This window comes from Musca domestica, unplaced genomic scaffold (assembly GCF_030504385.1).
Source record: "Musca domestica strain aabys unplaced genomic scaffold, Musca_domestica.polishedcontigs.V.1.1 14, whole genome shotgun sequence".
Lineage (NCBI taxonomy): Eukaryota > Metazoa > Arthropoda > Insecta > Diptera > Muscidae > Musca > Musca domestica.
The window spans coordinates 18008418-18035558 of record NW_026712192.1 but is presented as its reverse complement, the minus strand read 5'-3'; positions in this window follow the sequence as shown (position 1 = coordinate 18035558).

Sequence of the window (27141 nt, the reverse complement as noted above, 5' to 3'; positions counted from 1 at the left end):
TGAATAGGGTTCATCATTGGGCTAAACAAAAAATTTGTGCAAAATGTCATCTCAATCGGACAATAAATGCGACCTGCACTTTGTCCACAAAAATACATGGACAGACGGACGGACATGCATAAATGGACTCGAAATGTGATTCTATGAACATTATCAAATGGAACCTATAGCTTCCTTCTCCGTGTTACAAAAAATGCACAAGGCACCCTGTAGCCTAGGGTATAAAAACGAGTAAAAAACAGTAAGATTGAATTTGAATTCTCTCCACCATTCGGAAGGAACTTGGAAATTTTCAAAAAGAATACTGCTACATTCATAAAAATACCGAATATAGGGAGGTACAGTTATATGGGGGCGATACGAAGAAGTTAACCTACATAGGGAATTTTCATTACCAAAAGTCCTGCAGACCAAACACACATCTGAGTAAAATTTTATCAACTAACTTTATTTCGTTCGGAGGATAGAGTGATTTTAACAGACGGACCGACATCGCTAAATCGACTCTGTGGGGTCTAAAATTTATAATTTGAGGTTTTACAAATTGAATGACAATCTTAATATGCCCTCCATACTATTATGGAGGGTATAAATAATATTTGGTCCCATTCGAGTTGCTTTGCGGAAACTTTGAAGATGTTAAGATCCAACAAAACAGATATATAGCAAAATATGTGTGATATTTATGTCTATCAAAGAAGATATGCTTGAAAGATCTCTTATATGTCGAGAACGGCTGAACTGATTTCGACAGTTCTCATTAAATCAGAATGGCCTCTTGGCAGGAAAGAAAAAACGTCTAAAAAAATCGCTTAAAAATATATCTCTAAAGATGAAAATATTGATTTTGTAAAATTTTCTCATATTTTTTTCAAATTTTTCATATTTTTGGCATATTTTCATTTTAAATTAAACATTTGGTAATATTTCTACAGCTAACAAAACTAAGTAGTTAGGATATCAGGATATCATATACAGATCGCATTTATGGCCCGATCCTTATGAAATTTTGCATGGGGATAAGATGAGGGTGAGAATAGAAGCCTACTCTTTTTGGAGATAATCGCCATATATTTAGGGGTTTAAATGGACAAAAAAAATGCAAAACTGTCAGCAAGTCGTAATTATCGCACGATCCTCACGCTCATTTCAATGGATGTTACCGGAAATTACAAAAGCTAAATAGTTTTGGATGGCCATCCAAAAATATTCAATGTGTGAAATAGTTTTGCCAACTTTTGTAGACAAAATTCGAAAATATCCATTCCAGTGACTTTTTGGAGAATTCACAAATACAGGAAAGACGCACTTCTGACTATTTCGTTAAGGCTGATTTCGTGGAAGAATATAGTCAAATGTCTGTATCTCATATAGATGCGTTTTAGTCAAAAACCAATAATAAATGTTAATCTTTTGCCACTTCTGAGAGATTATAGGTCTTTGGGAAATATTGGTTCCAGATCTAGGAAGACCATGTACGTGCAACATCTACCAATAAATTGGAAATGAGCAAATTAGTTAAAGTTGCTATTATTCGAAAATTAGAGAACGAAACCTGATGGTTTTCTTTTATTATTTGTCACAATATCTTGTGGAATTCTTTCGAGTATCTCACCTATATAAAATGTATCGTTTATTATAGTGTTGTAGGGTATTCAACGGTCGGCCCCGCTCGACTGTAGCTTTTGCTTACTTGTTTTATTTTATTTTGCTTTTGTGTGATTTTTTCGTTTTGCGGTTCCCCGTCGAACAAACCATTGGCAGTGATTTCTACCCAGACCACATCGCGCATTAAATTCCTAGTAGCGTCTAATTAACACAGTTTAACAGAATTTACCCAGTCCTCTCAATGGCGGTGGTTTTTGGCATGTTGTAATCGAAATTGTTTGAAATTAGTTGTGGAATATATATGTATGTAGTATATATAAATATACGTTTGTATATACAACAAGAAAAAACCCTAAACGGCGAAATAAAATAAAAACTACTCCCGCCAACCCTGGTATCTGCTGCTTCACAAAAAGCCAACAGAGCCCAAGGCTTCCCGGTTTGTTTTTTCTCTGTTCACAACTCAACTGCTTTTGATGTCCGAATGCTCAACGCGTTAATGAAAAAGCTTTTAATCGTAGAACCAAAAATTAGTTTGGCTTTAGAAAAAAACAGTAAGCACGAATAGCATTTTTACAAAAGTATTTCGTACACTCGACTATGAGTGCGGAGAATTTTAGAAAAGGTCAAAAACAGTTATGAAAAGTTTTACACCCACTTGTATTCACTGAATAACACACAAAATACGCTTTTAATTTCAATTGGTAATGCTTACAGAAATTCAACTGTAAAAATGTATCCCCCATCCAATAAAGGGTGAATTGAGTGGAAGACCCGCTTTGTGGGTGTGTACTTTTTTTTTAATGGCATGAAGGTTAGACATAATATTTTAAATAGGTACTCAGTCACTACTTTAATGTATTGTGGCTGTTTAATTCGGCAGTGAGTGTAATGTTCACCCTCAAAATATGTTCTGCCGAATTGTAAATACCTTCACCAACCAGATATGCAGGTGGAATTTTGTTTATATTTTTGAGAACAAGGCAGACAATGATAACCTTTGATTTTTATAGCAAGCAGTTGGTTGGTTGGTTCTTATCCTTCTTGTTCAATTGAATATCTTGCGAAACAAAAATAAAGATTAATTTTAGGCTGAAAACAGTATTAAAGTGTGAGTGGTCACTAGATGCAGTTCTGATAAGGAAAAGTAAAAAATCAAACTGTTCTAACTTTGTAAATCTATTCCGGCTTTATTGGTCTGATGTTTTTGAACCCCTGAACGTCATCCTTAACCTCCTCTACTTCCCCAAAAAAGGATAAGTATTGAGTTTAGCTTTCCATCTTGATTTCATTTTTATACCCTCCACAATACTATGGAGGGTATATTAGCTTTGTCATTTCGTTTGTAACTCCTCGAAATATTCATAATAGATCCTTTAAGGCATATATATTCTGGATCAGCGTAAAATTCTTAGTCGATTTAGCGATGTCCGTCTGTCTGTCTGTTGTAATCAGGCTATCTTTCGAACGAATTGAGATAACTGGCTAAATTTCTGCACACATGTTTATTTTGCCAGTAGGCAGGTTAAGTTCGTAAATGGGTCATGTAGGTAGACGTTTTTTGATATAGCCCCCATATAACGGTACCTTAGGATATTCGGTATTTCGATGATTTTGGCGACATTATTCACTGGAAGTGTTTCAAATTTGGCATTTGAAGTTCAAAATGGATACTACCACTAAGACGTCTTCGCATAGCCCCCATATAACGGTACCTCCCGATATTCTATATTTTGATTATTTTAGCGACGTTATTCACTGGAAGTGTTTCAAATTTGGTATTTGAAGTTCTAAATGGGAACTACTGTCTGTGACAGAAAATTGTGTATGCAGGTTCAGGTGTTCGTATAGGCCATATATATTAGTACCTCCCTATTTCATATTTTGACGATTTTATGTACAATACTCACCGAAATTGTTTGAGATGTCGTATTTGAAGTTCGTAATGGATGACAGAAAATTTTCTATGCTGGTACAAGTCTTCGCACAGCTCCGATAAACGGTACCTTACTATATATGATATTTTGATGATTTTAGCTACATTATTCACCGTTTATTTCAAGTTCCGAATTTGAATATTGGAATGACTTATTACAGACAAAGCCTATGTAGGTTCACGTCGTAGAGACCCCAATTTAAAGGCTATATTCGGTATTTTTAAGATCTGAACAGATTTTTTTTTGAAAATTTCCTAATTCATTCCAAATGGTGAAGGGTATTAAAAGTTCGTCCCGGCCGAACTTACTACTCTTTAACTTGTTATATACTTCGAAATGAATTTAAGTTCATATTGTCAAAAATTCATATTGTAAATATATCTTTTACCCATTTGTAAGGAATTCTAATTATACTGTGTTACGAAATTTAAAAACTTAAAAAAAAGAAAAAGAAAACACGAAAACCTCCATCATTTGGAAGACACTTGCAAAATTTGAAAAAATAGCTGCTTAAATGATTAAAATTTAGTGGCCCTACGAAAACTTGTTATATCTTTGTGCATTTATTTGTAACATGGAGAAGGAGGCGAGGACCTTCATAGATTCATTTTCTGAGTCCATTAATGCATGTCCGTCCATTTGTTCATGTATTTTTGGCGAACAAATTATTCGATTGAAATGATATTTTCCAGACAATATTTATTTGGTTCAAAGTCGAGCCCTATGAAAATTGGTTCCAATTAAGATATAACTCCAAAAATTCAAGAACTTACACCGCAACAGAAAGAAAAAGACTTAAAAGAGCCAGACAGTTGCTTCGCTTGGGCGAAAGTGGTGAACTGCCGAATTTGATTTTCTCCATCTCCGATGAGAAAACATTCGTTGTCCACCAATTTTTTAACAAACAAAATTATTGTGTTTACTTGCCAAAGAGGTCAGCTGAAAATGTGCACCTTCGGTTGGCCAGCAGAAGTCAAGCGGCGGCCATAGTGATGTTATGGACCGCCATAACAGCCGATGGTCGCTCTCCGCTGATATTAATCGACCGTGGCATCAGAATAAATGCCGAATATTATCGCGAAAATGTTCGGGGGATGTATTAAAGCCTTGGCACGTAAACATTTTGGCCGCAGACCTTGGACATTCCAACAGGACTCAGCACCATCGCTCGCACTCAGCAAGCGGCACCCAAGAATGGTTACAATATGCGGTTCCTCGCTTCATTTCCAGTGCATAATGGCCACCAAAATCTCCGAATGGCAATCCGTTGGACTATTATGTCTGGAGTATTTTGGAAAGCATGGTTAGCACTAAAAAATACTAAAGTGTAGATCAGCTGAAGAAAGCGCCAAATACCGCAGAGCAACATTCGGACAGCGTATGACGGTTACATTTGCCGTTTGAAGGCCATAATTCGTGCCTAAGGTAATCAATTCGAACAAATCCAAACTTATTCTAAACATTGATGCTATTTCCGACTTTTTTTGCTTTCATTCAATAAAATTTAAAAAAAAATTGCTGTTGTTACACCTTTTTATCTCACCCTGTATTCTTTTATACCCTCCACCTTGACAAGGAGGGGATATTAACTTTGTCATTCCGTTTGTAACATCCCTAAATATTCGTCGTAGAACGCATAAAGTAAATATATATATTAATGATCACCATAAAATTCTAAGTCGATTTAACAATGTCCGTCTGTCTGTCGAAATCACGATACAGCCCACATTATTTGACCATTTGTAGTGTGTCTAAGATGGTTGGTATTGAAAATTAGATATATCGGTCCACGTTTTGGTATAGCTGCCATATAACGGTACCTCCCGAAATTCGGCAATTTGATGATCTTTGCCATTTTTTCCACGGTTTTTTTTTCTAAAACTGGGTATTTGTAGTGCTTAATGGGTTCTAGCTCATGTGGCGGAAAATTGCAAGTATAGGTGCACATTTTCGTATAGCCCCCATATAACGGTATCTCCCGATATTCGGCATTTTGATGATTTTCCACGGTTTTTTCTAAAACTGGGTATTTGTAGTGCTTAATGGGTTCTAGCTCCGGTGACGGAACATTGCAAGTATAGGTGCACATTTTCGTATAGCCTACATATAATGGTGTCTCTCGATATTCGGTATTTTGATGATTTTCGCCACATTTTTCCACGGAATCGTCTAAACGTTGTTATAAGTAGGTCATAATGGGTTCTAGATCCGGTGACGGAACATTATATATATTTGTTTAAAAAAATGATATTTGTAAGTCATAATAGGTTCTAGCTCCGGTGGCTGAACATTCTATGAAACGTAGACCTGTTTTCGTTGTTTAACGGTAGCTCCCGATATTCGGTATTTTGATGATTTTTGTCACATTATCCATGGATTCGTCTAAAAATTTGTATTTGTGGTTCTTAATGGGTTCTAGCTCTAGTGGCAGAACATTTCATATCTAGGTCCATGTTTTCCTACAGCCATATGATGGTACCCACTGACATTCGGTATTTTGATAATCCTTGTCACATTTACGCAAGTGTGGAGGGTATATTAAGTTTGTCATTCCGTGTGTAACACCTCGAAATATAATTTCGATTCTATGTCGATTTAACAATGTTCGTCCGTCTGTCAGTCTATCCGTCTGTGGAAATCACTCTAGCTTCCGAACGAATTGAAGTAAGTTAATAAAAATTTACTCAAATGTGTATTATGCCTGCAGGACTTTTGGTATTGAAAATGGTCCACGTAGATCCACATCTTCGTATAGCCCCTATATAACGGTACCCCCGATATTCGGCATTTTGATGATTTTATCAACAAATTAATAATTTGCCGGAATTAATTCAAATTTGGTATTTGAAGTTCTTAATACTACAGCCTATGCCAGAAAATTGTCTGTGCAGGCTTATGACAAAAGTTGCGTATGCAGGTCCATGTCGTCATATAGACCCTAATATACGGCTACATTCGGTGTTTTGAAGATTTTAACAGAATTTTTAATGGATTTTAATTTTTTGAAAATTGTCAAATTTGTACCAAATGGTGGAGGGTATTCAAAGTTCGGCCCGGCCGAACTTTTTATTTTAATTTGGCATTTAAGACTTGCAATAGATAACAATCATTGTGGTATATAGTTGTCTAAATGTTAGTATGTCCACCCATTTAACGGACTTACTCCATGCTTTTTTTAAAGTTTAATTGCATTATCCAACCGGTCTTACTGGTATTTGTATATTAGGATGTTTTTCGCCTCAATTCAGAACATAAACATTTATCTGTCACATGTACCTAAACTACAAATTGAATGGTGGTGTAGTGTATCAAATAGCCGGCTCAGCCCAAATTTTGTCATTTCTATACTGGTTTGTCCTTTCCTTACTGCTTTTGGTCGTATTCTCAGAAATTTAATTGCATGGACTTCCTCATCATCACATTTTCGCCTACAATATCCCTTAGTTATGTGGAAAACACAACGGATGAGAGTCCTCTTACATTCTCCGTATATTTTTCATATTTATGTAATCCGTTTAAACTTTACTCGTAGCTGTCATTTCTCTATTAAGCATTTGTGTGGATGGGTGTGTGTGGGTCCCTTTTCCACATAAAACTTGTTGCAATGTCATCGAAACGTGGATAGTTAACAATTCGTCCATTTATACCTGTCGGGGTAAATATCAATGCTCATCATTCTGTATTCGACCAAATGTATATTTGCTATCTTGTTCGTCATTCGCACACACACACCGCCGCTGTGGTTACCAGTGCGATAAGCAACCATTCGGCAAAATTCCCGGGATAGCATCTGTTTAACCTCAGATAAATAAAACCGTTCTATGTGTCGATGTAAATAACAATGACTGTGTTGTGTGCGCGTGTGTGTGTGTGTGTCCACATCCATTTTGCCAACTCAGTGCAACAAATTTCGTTGCATTCAATACCAAGAAGACGATCAGCAATCAGTTTTGATATTTTACACAAATAATTGTGACAAAGCTTCCCAAGAAATAATTATACCCTACAACACTATGTGTTGGGGGTATTATAAGTTTGATTGGGCCAGAATTTATGTAACACCTCGAAATATTGGTTTCCCATATAGGAAAGTATATATGGATCTTCCTAGCTCGCCGAGCTGAGTCGATCTAGCTATGTATGTCCTTCCGTCCGTGTGTCCGTCTGTCCATATTAATTTGTAATCACGCTACAAGTCGCAATTATGGCCCGATCCTTACGAAATTTTGCACGAAGGTGGGGTTTTGATCAGAATATCCATATTTCTTTTGGAGATGATCGCATAATATTTAAGGGTCGAAATGAACCAAAAACCGAAAAAATGTCGGATTTTGCAGTAGCTATACAGGTCGCAATTATAGACCAATCGACGCGGAACTTCGCATGTAGCTAGAGTTTAGGGCGGGGAAGAAGCCTACCAATTTGGGTGGTCATCGGATAATATTTAGCGGTGAAAAATTCAAAATTTTTCATTAAACCGTGAATATTTTAAATTCCGGCGAAATCACATAGCCATCACAAGGTTACTTCTGATCTTTACATTGATGTTAACTTCCAACAAATCGGATATACAGCAAAATATGTGCGATATATATGTGTCTATCAAAGAAGATATGATTGAAAGATCTCTTATGTGTCGAGAACGGCTGAACTGATTTCGACATTTCTCATTAATTCAAAATGGCCTCTTGGCAGGAAAGAAAAAACGTCTAAAAAATTGCATAAAAATATCTCTCTAATGATGAAAATATTGATTTTGTAATATTTTCTCATATTTTTTCAATTTTGTCATATTTTTGGCATATTTTCATTTTGAATTAAACATTTGGTAATATTTCTACAGCTAACGAGTAGAATATACTTATATATATTAATTATTTGATTTTTAGATATTTAATTCGACCTTTATTATATATTTTTACAAATGTAAATTTAATAAAAAACGAGCTCCCGTTATTCGGTATTTTGATGATTTCAGCAACATTATTCACCGTAATTGCTTCAAATTTCGTACTGGAAGATCTTAATAGGTACTGCAATCTAAGACGGTATCTCCTGATATTCGGTATTTTAATGATTTTTTGCGACATTATTCTCCGTAATTGTAATAATTTTCGTATACAGGTCCACGTCTTCGTATAGTCCCCATATAACGGTTTTCATTTAAGTGGTAGTTTTTGGATTTTTTTTGCAAATTTTTCAATTTCCTACGGAATGGTGGAGGTATTCAAAGTTCGACTCGGCCTCTCTTATACTTGTTTTAATGTAATCCTTCTCCAAGTGATATCATGCACACTATAGCAAACTATAACTTCTTGATAGGCCGTAAGATCTTCTAGTAATAAATTCCGTCTTTTGAAATTTCCTTACTGGACTTAACACTAATAAAAAATATTAGGAGTTGAAAAGTTTGCTCAAAATTCCATTTCCGAACTCAAATCGGGACCCACACCCATATATCGACTTCAAATGTCTTGGAACGGTGCAAAGATACCTAGTGTCTGAAACCGTTATTTTGATGAGGCACCATCAAATCAAATGATATATACGATCTGTTGCCATATTGCTGAGGGTGTACAAAAATCCTCAATTTCGGTTCATAAAATGCTTCATTATTTTCATTTCCAAGTGTATTTGAGAATACCTGGTTTACAGATCAAATTTTTTTATGTTCATGGAAGTCCATTTGATTGTATCGTACTTTCTTTTGATTTTTGTCATATTTTCCATTTAATTTCGGAAAATTTTGGTATTTTGGGTTTCAATTATGTAGAAACGCTATTAGCAGAAAATTGTAATTTAATTATGTGATCTAACCTATTGTGTGGCTTGAGGATATGATTTCGCCGATGTACAAAATTTTCGCTGCCGCATGGTATTTGTGTTTGTTCAATGTATTATGTGATGTCTTATGGGGGGTCTAGTCACCAAAATCAAATTCAAACATTATTTACATCTTGGTCGCCGTAGCAGTTATACAATTTTCGAGGAACACATATTAACCTCAATTATTATTAGGTATTTAATTATATTTTTATGGTTTTTGTGTTTTAGCTTCTTGACCTTAGGTTTTGTATACAAATTAAAACAAAATTATTTTATTTTGTATTTTATTCCCGACGTTTCGTCGCTGTTTTGGCGACTTCTTCTGGGGAATTCGTCTATTTAAATAAATCAAAAATTAACATTTCAATTTCATATTAATTCACAAGATGGGATAAACTTACAATATAATTTTTAAGACGAGTTTACATAGAACATATAATAAACTACACTACTTAAAAATTAGTATCACAGTTTTTACTTTATTGCCACTCCATAGCACGAACTTATGTTGTCAGTATCTTCTTTTAGGTTCATCGTCTTGTCAATATGTTGTTGTATTCTAAGGCTCTCAATCATTAGTCTTTTCTTTCCAATTTTCTCTTTGTCTAATATTTCTATGCTATCAAAGTCTGGTGAGTGGCCAGTGTGAAAGGCATGTTGTGATAGCGCTGTTGTCTCCTTTTGTTTTTCTATGTCCGACTTGTGTTCGCTCATTCGTGTGCTTAGTGATCGCTTTGTTGTTCCAATGTATATTTTGTTACAGCTTTCATTCGCTTTGCCTTTACATGGAATTTTATAAACAACGTTGTTCTGTTGTTGTTTGTCAATAGGTGTTTTTGTGTTTGTAAATATTGTGCTTAACGTTGTGTTGGATTTATATGCAAAGTTAATGTTGTTGTTGTTAATGATTTGTCGCAATTGTTTGTTGTCAAATAACCCAGGGATGTAAGTTACACCGTAAAAACTTTTTGGTTCTGTATTTTCATTATCCGCCGGTGTTTTGACATCTCTTTGTAGTTTTGTTTTAATTTCGTCAATTAATGTCCATATTACTTTATATGGAAAACTATTGTATTTTAGAATTTTAAAAATTGTGTCAGTGTTCTTATTATGGAATTTTGCGTCACTAATGCTGAATATTCTATGTATGAGATTTTTGGCAGTATTAAGGATTTGTGTTTTCGGCTGTGTTGCATGATAGTTAATTATTCTACCAGATGATGTGTCTTTTGTGTACCAGTCGAATTCTATGTTTTGGTTATTTCTAATTAATCTTGCATCTAAGTATGATATTGAGCCTTCTGTTTCAGTTTCCATGGTAAATTGTATTTTGTTGTGGTATTTGTTCAATGTGTTTAGAATTTCATCTGATTCGTCTTTTTTAATAATTGCTAAAATATCATCTACATATTTGACTATGTATTTGATATTTATGTCCTTACTTTGTAGCTCAGCTAGTGTGTCGTCAAGTAGTTTGTCTAAGACTATGTCCGCTATTGTCGGTGATAGTGGATTTCCCATTGGCATTCCAAATACTTGGTTATATATTTTATCGTCGAACATGAAATAGTTGTTGTCTTGGAGGCAAAATTGTAAAATTTGAAGAAAACGTGATTTTGGTATTTCTGTATATTTTCTTATTTCATCCCATTTTTCCATTATGATTTTTATTGCGGTGTGGACAGGAATATTTGTGAAAAGTGACACTACATCAAATGAGACTAGAATGTCTGTGTTGTCAAGTTGGATGTTTTTTATGTTTTGTTTTAAAGAAGTAGAGTTTTTTATATTATAGTTCTTCGAGATTAGGTTTTTTTAAAATATGCCCAAGGTACTTTGAAAGTTCATAGCATGGTACATTCATTGACGAAACAATTGGTCTTAGTGGGATGTTGGGTTTGTGAATTTTCGGTAACCCATATATTCTAAGGCGCGTTAGCTGCGGTGCAAGATAATTTCTTTTTTTCCAACAAAGTTATATTCTTGTTCTTGTATAGTTCTGAGACCAAATTGTTATTCGCTTTTTGTAATTTTTGGGTGGGATCTGTTCGTAATATTTTATATGTGTGTTTGTCCTGTAGAAGAGTTTCCATTTTAGAAATGTAGTCCTTTTTATTCATTGCTACGGTTTTATTTCCTTTATCGGCTTGCAAAATAATAACGTCTTTGTGTTCTTTTAGAAATTTTTTGGTATTTTCGAATGTAGTTTGAATGAATCTTTCTTTTTGGCTGTATTTCTTATTTCATTTGTAGTTACTTATTCATATTTCTTTTTCGTTTTCTTCAAGATTTGAAATGCATTGTTCAATATCGGCAATGGCATGTAGTGGTGAAAAATTAGATTTTGTGATTGGTAATGCAAATTTTTTGCCCAGGGAGAGAATCCATTTGCTTTCAAAAGGGAATTCAATAGAATACAGCAACATATTGACAAGACGATGAACCTAAAAGAAGATACTGACAACATAAGTTCGTGATATGGAGTGGCAATAAAGTAAAAACTGTGATACTAATTTTTAAGTAGTGTAGTTTATTATATGTTCTATGTAAACTCGTCTTAAAAATTATATTGTAAGTTTATCCCATCTTGTGAATTAATATGAAATTGAAATGTTAATTTTTGATTTATTTAAATAGACGAATTAACCAGAAGAAGTCGCCAAAACAGCGACGAAACGTCGGGAATAAAATACAAAATAAAATAATTTTGTTTTAATTTGTATATAAAACCTAAGGTCAAGAAGCTAAAACACAAAAACCATAGAAATAATCATTGGCCAAAAAATAACAACAATTATATTTTTGTTTTTTATTCTTTTCTTTGTTTGTCTTTTCAGTTTTTTTTTTTCTTAAGCTTGAACTGTCTAATTATTCTACCCCAATCTGCCATCCGTATATTTGTTCCTTAATGTTATCACAGAGCAAATAAGCTGAGATCTGCTATAGTAAACAAATAAAATCACTAAATATACGCACACACACGTACTTCTCCCAATCTGGAAAATATCCTCTTAAAGCGTGAACATTCAAGTATATAACCCCTCTTCCCCCCACCCCCTTCAATCCCTTAATGTAATTTTAATTAAGTGCAAGTCGATGGCAATGGTCATTTTTATTGGCGTTTATTGATGTTGAAATTTAATATTGGCATGATACTGCTTAGGCTCCGGAGTGGGTGCAAAATATCTCGGTTTGAGGTGAGTGTGGATAGTGGCTGATGGCTCTGATGGCACGACCACCTTCCGAGCTATGTCTGGCATTTTTATATTGAAGTTAATGGCCAACTGTCTCATAACCTCATTATCGTCATCAGTGGCAATATTTACGAGTTCGTCGAGTCGGGTCCTTCGAAGTAATTACATTCAAATGATTTCTGTAATTAATTATACGACACTTTCAGTGCTGCACAGACAGCAGTGATGGCATGCGGCCCCCTTGCTGTGGCTTATGTCATCTCTGATTTAAAAATGAATGTACGAATCGCACATCGTTGCACAGATTTGTGTCGGTATATGGGACGACGATTTTGATTTAATTGAATGAAGAGAAGAAGAACGGAAATTTACTGATGGCAGTGATGGATGAAATATTTTATGTGATTTTTGTGTGAGTGTGTGTATTGGTATGGGACTATGAAATACGAGGTTTACTTAAAAATTATAGCGAGTTTAACAATTTTAGGGCTGTCCTTTTGCATTTGGAGCTTCATATCTAATTTTCTGTTATTCCAAAAAGGGAATCGGTTCGTATATATGTATATTTAGAGCTAGAACAAGGAGATCTGGCATAGTATAGGCAGGTAATAGTTAGTAAAAAATCACAAGATAATGTTATAATTGGTGATATACTAAGAAGAGGGTTACTAAAAGTATAAAGAGGTATTTTGATATTTAGGGAACGGATAAAGCTACAATTTTGAAATTGAGGTTCACAGTTGTACGACCGAACTAAAAGATCACGAACAATTAGAAATGTTCAGATATATACCCTTAGAATTTCATCACTTATTTATAGATGTACCATTTTTGTGGCGACAGACTAAAATATTGAACCTATCCCAACTTTACATTACATCTTATATTAGTGTATATATTGTAAAGCGCGATCATATTGTCGTCGTTATGGTTTTATACCCTACACGACATAGTGGTAAGGATATTATGTTTTTGTGTAATTGTTTGTAACAGGGAGTAGGAACAAGATAGACCCATATTTACTTCTGAGAATATTCATAGAATCACTTTCTGAGTCGATTTATGCCGTCCGTCCTTGAATTCTTGTGAACAAAATGCAGGTCGCATTTATTATCCGATTGAGATGAAATTTTGCAAACAATATTTGTTTGACCCAAGGACGAAGCCCCTTGAAATTGGTGATAATCGAATCAGATTTGAATATAGCTCCCGTATATATTTTCAAGTGATTTCGGTTTAATTGTGAACCAAATGGCCAATATCAGTCCAAATGACTTGAATTTTTGGAAATTCCAACCGAATTCAGTCTGGATGCAAGTACATCAAAATCGGTTCAGATATAGCTATAGCTCCCATATATATGTTACATCCGATTTAGAGTTTTAAGTCCCTCACATGCGCAATATGCCCTAGCTATGAAGCACAAAAAATACTATGTCAAATTTTATGGAGATTGGATCATATTTGGATATAGCTTCCATATATATCTCTATCAGGTTTTTTTGTGCACCAAATGGTTAGAGCACTCCATCATTTAAATGCGAATAAATCTTTTGTGTCATGTACCATCGCTACCATACTGGTAGAGTAGCTCGATGTCAAGGAAATGGACGGAAGAAAACAGCAACATCAGCAGAAATGGCTTGAAAAATAAAAAAGCGACTTGATCGAAAGCCGCGTCGTAGTGGCAGAAAAATGGACGTATCGCAATATTCCATGCAGCAAATATTGAAAAATGAGCTCGGCCATTGAAATTCAAAAAAGTGAAAAAACTTACACCGCAACAGAAAGAACATAGACTCAAAAGGGATAAAGAGTGGCTTCGCTTGGCCGAAAGTGGTGAACTGCCGAATTTGGTTTTCTCCCATGAGAAAAAAATCGTTCTCTAGCAGTTTGCCTTGAGGTCAGCTGAAAATGTGCACCTTTGGTTGGCCACCAGAACTCTAGCTCCGGCCATGGTGATGGTGTGGGCCGCCATAACAGCCGATGGTCGCTCTCCGCTCGTATTAATCGGTTGTGGCATCAGAATAAATGCCGAATATTATCGCGAAAATATTCCGGAGGGCGTATTAAAGGCTTGGGCACGCAAACACTTTGGCCGCAGACCTTGGACATTCCAACAGGACTCAGCACGCGCCACCAAGAACGGTTATAAAATGAGGTTCCTCGCTTCATTTCCAGCGCACAATGCCCACCAAAATCTCCGGATACCAATCCATTAGACTACTGTGTCTGAACTATTTCGGAAAGCAAGGTTGGCATTAAAAAAATACCAATGTGTCGATCAACTCAAGCAAGTGCTTCACCGGGAACGGTGACGGTTTCATTGGCCATAATTCGTGCCAAAGTTGCCCAATTCGAACAAATCTAAACTTATTCTAAAATTTCAGATGCATCCCCAACTAAATTTTTCAAGTTTTGAGCAAAAACAAGTTAAAAAGCAGTAAGTAGGTCGGGCCGAATTTTGAATACCTTCACCATTTGAAACGAATTTAGAAATTTTTAAGAAATATAATCCGTCCATTACCATATTATAAACGGGTATAATGTACCATATATACCAAAATACCATATATAGGGAAATACCGTTATATCCGAACTATACGAAGCCCTGGACCTGCATAGGCAATTTTTTGTCACAGGCTGTAACATCCATTACGAACTTCAGATACGACATCTCAAACAATTTCGTTGAGTACTGTACCTAAAATCGTCAAAATACCAAATATAGGGAGGTACTGATATATGGGGCCTATACGAAGACCTGGAGCAGCATACAAAATTTTGTGTCACAGACTGTAGTTCCCATTACGAACTCTAAATACGTAATTTGAAACTACTCCGGTGAATAATGACGCTAAAATCATCAAAATATCGAATATTGGGAGGTGCCGTTATAGGGGGCCTATGTGAAGACGTGGACCTGCACAGACAATTTTCTGTCATAAGCTGTAGTATCTGTTACGAACTTCAAATGCCAAATTTGAAACAATTCCGGTGAATAATGTCGCTAAAATCATCAAAATACCAAATATAGGGAGGCACAGTTATATGCGAAGACGTGGGCCTGCGCAGACAATTTTCTGTCCTAGGCTGTATTATCCATTTCGAACATCAAATACCAAATTTGAAACAAATCCGGTGAATAATGACGCTAAAACCATCAAAATACCGAATATCGGTAGGTACCGTTATATGGGGGTTATACGAAGAAGTGGACCTACATGGCCCATTTTCAATACCAAAATTCCTGCAGACATAATACACATTTGAGGAAAATTTCATCAACCTACTTCATTTCGTTCGGAAGCTAGAGTGATTTCCACAGACGGACAGACATCGCTAAATCGACATAGAATTTTATGCTGATGGAGAATATATATACATTGTGGAGTCTAATATGTATATTTAGAGGTATTACAAACGGAATGATAAACTTAAATCGTCCTCCATACTATGGTGGAGGGTATAAAAATAAGAAATAGTTTTTGATTTTCTCTATTTTTCGCTAACGAAGAAGCGGTTATTTCCTAGTACTCGCGTTATATGGGATCAAGTATGAAGATGAGATACATAAGTCCAGCAAGGACTCGATATAACCTAAATCCACTACCTACTCGAAATTACTCTCTTGCCATCATCCCCCCGTCTCCGAAGCCATGTAATAGCATTAGACATTAATTTCATCCATTACACGTTGAAAAGCATAAAAATAACCAGAAATTAGTGTAACTATGTGACAAGGGTCAAAAGAACAGGCAACTAACTGAAGCATAAGCATGAGGAATAAACCGGGTCGGTTAATATTTACAAATGACTGCATGTGGTGTGAACTGTAGTGACACAACAAATTAAGATAGCAAAGAGCAAAAATGCCGAACAACTCGTGTTGCGTATACTTAATTTACACGCACAGCATCTCATCATACGCACCGATGTACCATCCCTCCCGTATTGCGTACTTATTACACTTATAGCTATGAGTATCCGCATGATAGCTATGTTCTATCTTTCGAAGATATTAATATGCAAAACCACAAGCGCTAAAATTGTCCTCTTTGGGAGAGGTAGGAGAGGGAGAGGGAGAGGAGAGAGCGCGAATTCTCATAGAAAAAGTTGCTATTAATTTAAAAATAATACCATACCCCCCTCTGTGATGAATCAGTTGTGAAATTCCGCACAAAGACTTGGTTAAAAAAAGCGCAGGCAGCACCAGTTTTCCATTCAATGGTAGCATCCATTTCAGTCTGCCTTCGGGTTTATTTATCAATTAGCTATAGCCATAAACAACGTGGCCAACATATATTCCAAGCCAGCTATTAACTAATTGAGCCATTAATAAAATTATAATTTTCTTATCCCAAAGTTTACAACAAGTCGAAAACTTTTTTATTGCTTATCAAAATTTATTCTATCATTTGGCCCAAATCTTCTAACGAAAGATTAAAATGAGGAGGATGACGTGACCATAGCAATATTTCCTTTAATTTTCTCTGTTCAAATAATTATGGAATAATAGAAAATTTTACAAATGACTTAGTAGTCTTTTTTTCGGTTGCTCCATCTTCTTCATGTTGAGCTGCTTTGGCTTTAGTTTGTTGGCCCGGGGCATTTTTGGCACCAACTCAAATGCTTTGATAAGCAAATGTTGTAGGTGGCGTGAATGTGTGTGGGTGTGTATGTCTGTTTGTGTGTGTTCATTCCATTCTATTCTAAATTTTATTGGAATGCTTGGAGCTATTCGAAAATGTTGATCTTCTTTTCGATGTCACTTGGTTCCCAGAATATGGGAAATTATTGTAAAAGTTTACATTATTAAATTGTATTTTAAGAAATGGATTGGTTTAGATTTAATTTAATTAGAACATGATTGAATGAAACTGATCTGCACCCTATGTACAGGTTTGTGAAAACTTAGTTTTATAAATAAGGGCTAATTAAAGCAATCTCCCTCGCAAGATGAATTTGGATTATTTCGTAGGAAACTCCGGAAAGTAAATAATTATAAAATACAACAGAATATTCTTAGTCCTTAGATTCACACACGACATTTTTTGAATATTACTTATAACAAGGCCTAGTTCCTCTTCTATTGAACTTACGATATTGTCACTTTCGTAAAAAAGATTTTTGTCATAGAAGTTATTTTATAAATTACTTCTGGAGAGAATATCCCAGACAAAAAACAAGGGAACTAATCAGGATTGGTGACATTACCATCATTGTCCACTACTAAACACACATTGTTTTTACAAAAACAAGTAAAAACCAGTAAAGAAAGTCCTAAAGTATGATACCCTACACCACTTTGCTAATTTAGTAGAGATCCACAAACAATTAAAAGTTTTTATGGGAGAATTCAATCATACACGCCATGATTATAATTATAATTTAAAGTTCAAAGGACTAAATATGCCAAAGCATTTGTATATTTTAAATTCGGACGTGTTTTGCCCATTCGGTGCAACATTAATTTGAAATCATATAAAGATATATATGGGAGCTATATCCAAATCTGGACCGATCTTGATGAAATTTAGCAATAATATATCTAAGCTGTATTTGATATATTTCCCTGAATATCGTTGTTACGGAGTACATATTATGGCTGTGGGTAACAAATACAACAAATCGGATGGACAATATATATGGGAGCTATAGCTATATCTGAACCGATCTTCACCAAATACTAGGCGTACTAGCTTTTAGATTCAATTCGGTCGTATGTGCTAAATTCCATCCCATTTGGGCAAATATTAGACGTTTGGTGCACAATAAAAGGTAAATCGGACGAAGTTATATATGGGAGCTATGTCCAAATCTGAGCCGATCTCGATAAAATTTAGCAATGGTATTTATGAGCTGTATTTGATATATTTCCCCAAATATTGTTGTTACAGAGTGCATATTGCGGCTGCGGAGGACAAAAATAACAAATCGGATGAACAATATATATGGGAGCTATAGCTATATCTGAACCGATTTCGATCAAATTTGGCATACTTGATATGGCTGATATAACACGTTTGGTGCAGACATTTGGGAGCTATATCTAAATTTTTATCGAGTATTTTCAATTTCAATAGGGTTCGTCCTTGGGCCAAACAAATGATTTCTGCAAAATTTCATCTTAATCGGATAATAGATGCGACCTGCATTTTATTCACATGAGTACATGGGCAGACGGATGGACAGACGAACTGACATGCATAAATCAACTCAGAAAGTGATTCTATGGAGATCCTCAAAAGTAACTATGCGTCTATCTCGCTTTCTTCTCCATGTTACAAACAAATGCACAAAGCCATAATACCCTTACCACTATGTGGTGTAGGGTATAAAAAACATTAAGTTTGGCCGGGCCGATCTTTTAATACTCTCCACCTTAGAGTAAAGGAAACATTTGAACCCATTATGACCCACAAATACCAATTTCTAGCCATATTCATGGGGAAAATCTGGCAATCAATACCGAATATCGGGAGGTATCGCTATATGTTTCGCCAAAGAAGCTTGAACTCAATATTATCCACAAATACCAATTTTTAGACAAATCCGCAGAGAAATTTGGCAAAAATTATCAAAATACCGAACATCGAGAGGTACGGTTATGTGCGATCTATACCAAAACGTGGACCTACGAGAGTTAGAACCCATTCTGACCAACAAATGCCAATTTTTTCAATACCAACCATCGTAGGCACAATACATGTTGTTCTGCTAAATAATGTGGACTGTATCGTGTTTCCAACAGACAGATGGAATTTTATGCTGATTTTGAATATATATACATTATGGGGTCTACGACGAATATTTAGGGATGTTACAAACGGGATGACAAAGTTAATATACCCTCCTTTCCAAGGTGGAGGGTATAAAAACAATAATGGGATTAAACGTGACCATTTTGCAACAAAAAAATTCTATGTTATCCCGAACAAACATTCCAACACTGTTCTATGTAGTACTTTTCGTAACCAGCTGTCTCAATCTCAAATACCAATAGAGACCTCAATATCAAATTTGAGTATTCCAGCTCTATTTCTTCACCCAATCCCAATTGAAGTACCATTTAGTGTCAACCATATCAAGTTTCAGGATTCCAACTCTATTCCTTCACCCAATACCACTTTGTTCTTTTCGAACAAGCATAGTACGGATTGGCAAAACCATCACCAAAATCCAGCTCAATACCAAATTTAGTACTTTTCGTACTATAATTAAACATTTCTAAAATAACCTTTATGTCTTTATCTCAGATACCAACAAAGACGTCAATATCAAATATGAGGATTCCAACTCTTTTTAAATGTAGTACCATTTAGTACAAATAAAGTAGACAGTTAAAACACCACTTCCACATTTAAACAAAAGACACCAACAGTGATAAATTTGAGGATTCCTGCTCTATTTCTTCATCCAATTCCAAATTTTTTACTTATGGTACAAAAATAATGCGCATTTCCAACTCCTCCTACATATCATAAATGCAGACACCAACAGTGAAATCCATACCAAATTGCGGGATTCCAACCCCACTCCTTCACCCAACACCAAATATAGCACCATTCCGTACTTTTCGTACAATTATAGTACACATTTCAAAAACCACCTTTATATATCAAACTTACTTTCCAACCGTAATAATCATAACAAATTTCTGGTTTTTAGCTCCTTCCGTTTACGTAATACCGAATAGTACCATTTTAGAACTTTTCATAACTTTAAAGTTCGTAATTCCAAAAACCCTTATCTAAATCAGTAATTCTCACTTCAAATTTCTTTTCCAAAACCACTTCATATCTCAATGCAACAAAGTCAAACGCCATAATTTTTACATTTTTTCTTAAATTTTATTGAATGAAAACAAAAAATATCGAAAATTTCAGAATAAGTTTAGATTTGTTCGAATTAGTCACATTTGGCACCAATTATGGCCCTCAAACGGTCAATGAAACCGTCACATGCCCCACAAATGCTGCTCTGCGGTATTTTGGCCCATTCCCGGCGAAGCGCTTGCTTGAGGTGATCGACATTTTGGTATTTTTTAGTGCCAACCTTGCTTTCCAAAATACTCCAGACACAATAGTTTAACGAATTGGTATACGGAGACTTTGGTGGCCATTGTGCGCTGGAATTGAAGCGTGGAACCTCATTTTGTAACCATTCTTGGGTGGCGCGTCATGAGTGCGATGGTCCCGAGTCCTGTTGGGATGTCATCGGCTGTTATAGCGGTCCACACCATCACCATGGTCGGCGCTTAAGTTCTGGTGGTCAACCGAAGGTGCACATTTTCAGCTGACCTCTCTTGTTTACAAACTGCTGCACAACGAATGTTTTCTCATCGGAGAAAACCAAATTCGGCAGTTCATCACTTTCGGCCAAGCGAAGCAACTCTTTAACTCGTCTGAGTCTATTTTGTTTCTGTTGTGGTGTAAGTTCTAACACTTTTTGGAATTTCAAGGGCATAACCCCGAGCTCATTTTTCAATATCTGAAGAATAGAATATTGGGATTTGTTTAGATCACTATCGCCCTTGAATTCCATCACGAATAACTATTTTTCTATAAAATTCTCACTGCTTTTGTACGCTTGTAAACAATATAATGAGCTGTTACTGGAATAATTTTTACAGCTTTCGGAAGAGTGACTTAGAAATGACAGCAGTCTGAAATTTTTTCATCTCACCCAATATACACCAATATCGATCATAATTCAAATTTGAGTACAATTTAGTATCTTGCTTACATCTACTGTACGTATTTTCAAAACCACCTACATATCTCAATGCTACACACCAATTCTAACCCCAACGCTAAAATCCAGAAATCTAATTCTACAATCAATTGCGTTTTTTTGTAAATAAAATAAACAAGTAGGCAAAGGCTATAGTCGTGCGGGCCGACCGTGGAATACCCTACAACACTGCAATATGTTAGAAGGCCCCTTATATCCATTTTGGAAAATTTCACATTTGAAATTATGGCACAGAGCACTGCCCAGATATTACCCTTAGCATTTTAACCAGGAACATTTTCACAATATTTACGCACTTCGTCGTGCTGTGAGTTGTTGTGGTCTATTTTACAGCTAAATATAATCCAACGGTCATCCAAAATGCTAGAATTCTCCCCTATCCAAAACTCTCTTCTCAGGGGTGTCGATTGGTTTCAATTGGGTGATCAGGAAAAATTTTCGATTCTTGGTTCATTTGAACACCTAAATATTTTACGATCATCTCCAAAAGAAGGGGGCTCTCTGTATTTCTAAATTTAGACTCATCTATATGATTTTCTTGTCCACGTTATTTGGCTATATACGTCAACGAAATCAGCATAACAAAACCAAAAGTTCGCCTTATGTGTATTTCGGATTTCGCTTGCAAATTATTTTCAGCGTTTCGGTAGGATGGAAACGTTAGTATTTTTCACACAAAAATTATGGTCCATACTAACTGCTGTCCTAAACTCTAATTTACGATATTTCGTATCCTTTCGTTTCTATTTGTGGCCTTTATAACTGCTGTAAAATCAGGAACATTTTTGTTGTTGGTCCATTATAACCCAGAAATATATTGCGGACATCTTTGAATACAATAGGCCTAACCCTACCTTTGTGAAAATTTTCGTGAGGATCGGGCGATAATTGCAACCTGTATAACCCAACCTGCGTTGTAAGGTGAAAAAATATTACAAACTATACACTTCAATATTATAAGTCAAATTGAAAAAATCGCATGCGATAAAAAATATGAAAAAATAAAAAAATGTCACAAAATGCTACAAAATCTATATTAACATCATCATTATTGGCATCTTTTTATGCGATTTTTTTAGATTTTATACTTTTATGCCAAGAGGGCATTCTGAATTGACAAAATTTGTCAAAATCGGTCCAGCCATTCTAGCGATATAAGCATTCTAACTAACATCCCTTTCCTTTGTATATAAACATTGTATATATTTCGCTATACATATCCGATATATTTACTATGGGCATCTACGTAACGGTCAGAATTGACCAGTTCGCCTATTTGTGATTTCACCGGGATTAAAAATATTCGCGTTTAAATGGAAAATTTGACTTTTGTTTAACACAAATGCTATGGTCTATTTCACCCACTAAATATTACCCGATGACCATCAAAATTGTAAGGCTTATGCCCAGTCCTAAGCCTAGCCCCATGCTAACTTCCGCGTCGATTGGTCTATAATTGCGACCTGTAGAGCAACTGCAAAAACAGTAAAATTCAGTAAAGTTTTTGGTCAATTTTAACTCCTAAATATTATGCGATCATCTCCAAAAGCAATAGCAATATTTCGAGGTGTTACATAATTTTTGGTCCAATAAAACTTACAATACCCCCAACACATAGTGGTGTAGGGTATAAATATAATTTATCATCCTAGAACTATTTTGAAATATGAATTTCCATGTTTTTCCATAACTTTATTTGCATCGCTTTCGGTTGGTAGTGATGAAGGTCTTTGCATTGTAGTCTCTTCCCAAATTTGGTCGCTGTAACTTGTTTTGCTGAAAGCAGTGTTAATCATTTCAAAACATGAAAAATGACTTTCAGCTCGTCATTGGTTGAAATTACTCCCACACTTTGAAAAATTAATTCACATTCAAAAAAAGAAGTTGACTTGAAATGGGTATGTGTTGTTGTGTTTACAGACCCAACCGTCTGTTGACATAAAAATAAAATCATTTGTTTTATTTTTTTTTTTTTTTTTGTTTTCGCATTTGTTGTTTGGGGTCATGTGCTGTGCGAAAACATAAAAGAAGTCATTGAGACATTTAAAATTGGATCAACGTTTGTCTCGTGTCTTTCAACAAGAGTTCTTCTGTTTTATTCTAACAATTACGGAATATGTTTTCATCGAATGGATACATGTGACAGAGGTTTTCTTTGCCACTCAATATTTTATGTGTGTTTTATTAAAGAAGCACTTTGGAACTTCTATTTGTCTTTTCAATAGAAAACAAACGTAAAACCTGATGAGAACTTCGTCGGAGAACGTTGTTTTCTTTTTTTTTTTTTTTTTTTTGTTTTTAAAAGCTTACACTTGGCTTTTCACATCCTTACAAATTCACACGAACGCTCACTCCCTATCAGCTTGAAATGCTCACAAGAAACTTACATGCGGCTTAAACGTACATAGGTATGGACGTGTGTATTTGTATCTATTGTTGTTGTTGTTTACTCACCAACAATGACAACGCTAGCATGTCTAACCGTAAAAAGGGGACTTGGTGTTCCACAGCCTTTTTTAACGCTACGAAAAAGCGTTGTTCTGAACTACAAGTGTGGCCGGACAATACATTTCCACGCCTACGAATTGAAGTGTTTTATGAGTGCGTTGTTGCAGACAACTGTTACAGTGGTTCCAAAGTGAATAAAATAGCGTTGTGTTAAAATACACTGAACAATATTACAATCAATTCCGTTGGAAATGTGGCTGGAATCATTAAAATGCCGAATAACGAAAATTTCGAAATTTCGATTTTTCGACAGAATTATCTAAACTTAGTGTGTGGAGCTCTTAATAGGCGGCACCTTCATTGGCAAATCTTATTTACGAAGTATTGACAAAGTTCCAAGTGCTGTATCGTTGTTTTAACAGGTGCTTTCAAGAGCAGGAGATCCTTGGAAAACACTATGTTGTCCATCACGCTCGCTTGGGTTCGTCTGCAGGCGAATTGGCTGCCATTAAACGTGAGAATTCGGTTAAACTACCTCTATATCTCTTCTTCCAGGTAATTCATAGACACTACTCTGAGAGAACTCAACAAAAATGGCTAGATGAAAGTGGTGTAATATCTCCAAGAAAATCTGGTCCATACTCTCTGAGAAGAGGACAAAATCGATATTGTCTTTTTCGAACCCTGATCTAAAACTTGTGGTGGGTATGATCATAGTTTACTGCAAGGCGAGGGAAATGACTTCGAAATGGAATAGCGATGATGTTGGTTACTGCAGAAACTGTCAAGTGGAGGAAGAAATTGAGACGATCGAACATTTACTCAGCCACTATCCAGCATTCATTAAAGTGAGACATAGGTTAGTGGGGGAAAAACTTTCACACGATATGACTCCATTCTCCAACACTGACCCTACAGTAATTCTTCAATTAGCCAGAAGATAAAAGCGGCTAACGACGACACGACAACATTTTTAGCCTTGGATTACTGTTATAATTCTTATTCCTACTAATAACTTCTTCCCACTTTTTCCCCTCTTTTTATACACTCCACCATAGTACTAAGTTTGTCATTCCGTTTGTAACACCTCGAAATATACATTTTAGACCCCACTAAGTATATTTATTCTTGACTAGCATAAAATTCTATGTCGATTTAGTGATGTCCGTCCGTCTATCCGTCTGGAAAATCACTTTAGCTTCCGAACGAAATGAAGAAGGTTGATAAAATTTTACTCAAATGTATATTATGTCTGCAGGACTTTTGGTATTGAAAATGGGCCATTTAGGTCCACGTTTTGGTATAGCCTCCATATAACGGTATCCCCCGATATTGGGCATTTTGATCATTTTAGCGACATTATTTACCGGAATTGTTTCAAATTTGGTATTTGAAGTTCGTAATGAATACTACAACCTATGGCAGAATATTGTCTGTGCAGGTCCACATTTTGGTATAGCTCCCATACTCACATACCTTCCTATATTGATAATTTTAGCAATATTAATTACCATTTTTTTCAAGTTTCGCATTTGAATATTGTAATGGCTTGTGACAAAAGTTGCCTATGCAGGTCCACGTCTTCGTATAGACCCTAATAAAATGACTACATTCGGTATTTTTAATAATTTAACAGAATTTTAAAATGTTTTTTTTTTTTTTTTTTTTTTTTTGAAAATTGCCAATTCGTTCCGGCCTGACTTACAGTTTTTTTGCATGTTCTTTCTACTCTTTTCACTTTAGGATGAACACAATCCACCAGCAGGTGTCCGAGTGGAGCGGTTACCCAAAGCCAACCGTCCTTTAACCTAACCTAACCTAAAGGTACTCGTATGGCTCTATAAAATAACACATGATATGCGGAATTTTTAAACATAATACACATTCGGCAATTTCTTCCATACGGTGGAGGGTATTAAATGTCTGCAAGGCCGAATTTGGCTGTTTTTACTCGTTTCTTCAAAATTGATATAGACATTTTGTAGATATATAATGTAGATACAAATCTTATGTCTATGATAACTCTGTAACTGTACAAGTTATGCGTACATTATTTTTGTGTTTGACATCAACGTCCTAAATGTGCATAATCAACAACGTCAACAATTGTGCATAATCTCAGATGGGGTGTGATGTTAAGCCTTAAATCAATTTTAACCGATTTCCGGATTAACGTAACTTTTGAAGTTTCGATCAAATCTTAATAGAGATTTCAAACTTTTTGTGTCTAGGATGGTTGGAATTGAAAATGAGATATATCGGTCCACGTTTTGGTATAGTCCCCATATAACGGTACCTCCCGATATTCGGTATTTTGATGGTTTTCGCCAAATTTACGTATTTGTCTAAAAATTGATATATGTAGGTCATAATAGGTTGTAGTTCCGATAGCGGAACATTGTATGTATAGGTTCATATTTTCGAATAGCCCCTATATAACGCAACCTCTCGATATTGGGTATTTTCATGATTTTTGCACAATTTTCCACGGATTTGTCTATAAATTGGTATTTGTTGGTCAGAATAGGTTTTAGCTCCGGTGGTAGAGCATTGTATGTATAGGTTCACCTGTTTGTATATCCCCCATATAAGGGTACCTCCTTATCTACGGATTCGTCTAAAAAACTAGTATTTGTAGTTCTTAATGTGTTTTCGCTCCAGTGGCAGAACATTGAATATATAGGTCCATGTTTCCTGTAAAGTTTTCTAAGTGGGTACTATTTTTGGTATGGCTCTCATATTAGGGGCTCACTCACTTTATGTTTTTTTTTTTTTTAAGGTTTAACTGCATTGTCCAAACGGTCTTACTGGTATTCGTAGTTTAAAGTGGAACACGGATGAAGTAAGATACTTCTATACAAAAATGTTTTGTTTATCTTTTTTCTGCCACACAGTGTTAATTTTAATCTCGGCCACCCCAACTAATAATCCTGTTGCTTAGCATTGAGCTTGTTTTATTTTATATTATTAATCTTCACATTATTGCCTTATTTTTGAACAGATTCTAAATTTACGTACTACATTAAACTATATCCGTAGTTCATTTTTCATTAAATCTAATTATAATATTCCTTCTTCAATTAAAATTAAATTTAAATTCACCGTTGCCTAGCTCCACGGTAAATCAACGGGCCTTTGAAAGGTTGTATGTATGGACATGTTGTTGAACGTGTTGGCAAACAGAAAAAAATGTGCGTTTGGTATGTTGACATTTTACTTGTGTTTTCTTGTTGTTTTGTCCAATAAACAGCTTTTCTGTTGTAGTTGCCGGGTTTCTTCTGTTTCCCCTGTCTCTCAGTATTTTTTCCACTTCCTTTGTTTTTATTCTCACTTTCGTGAAAAGATACATAAAAATGGTGGGGCTCTTTTGT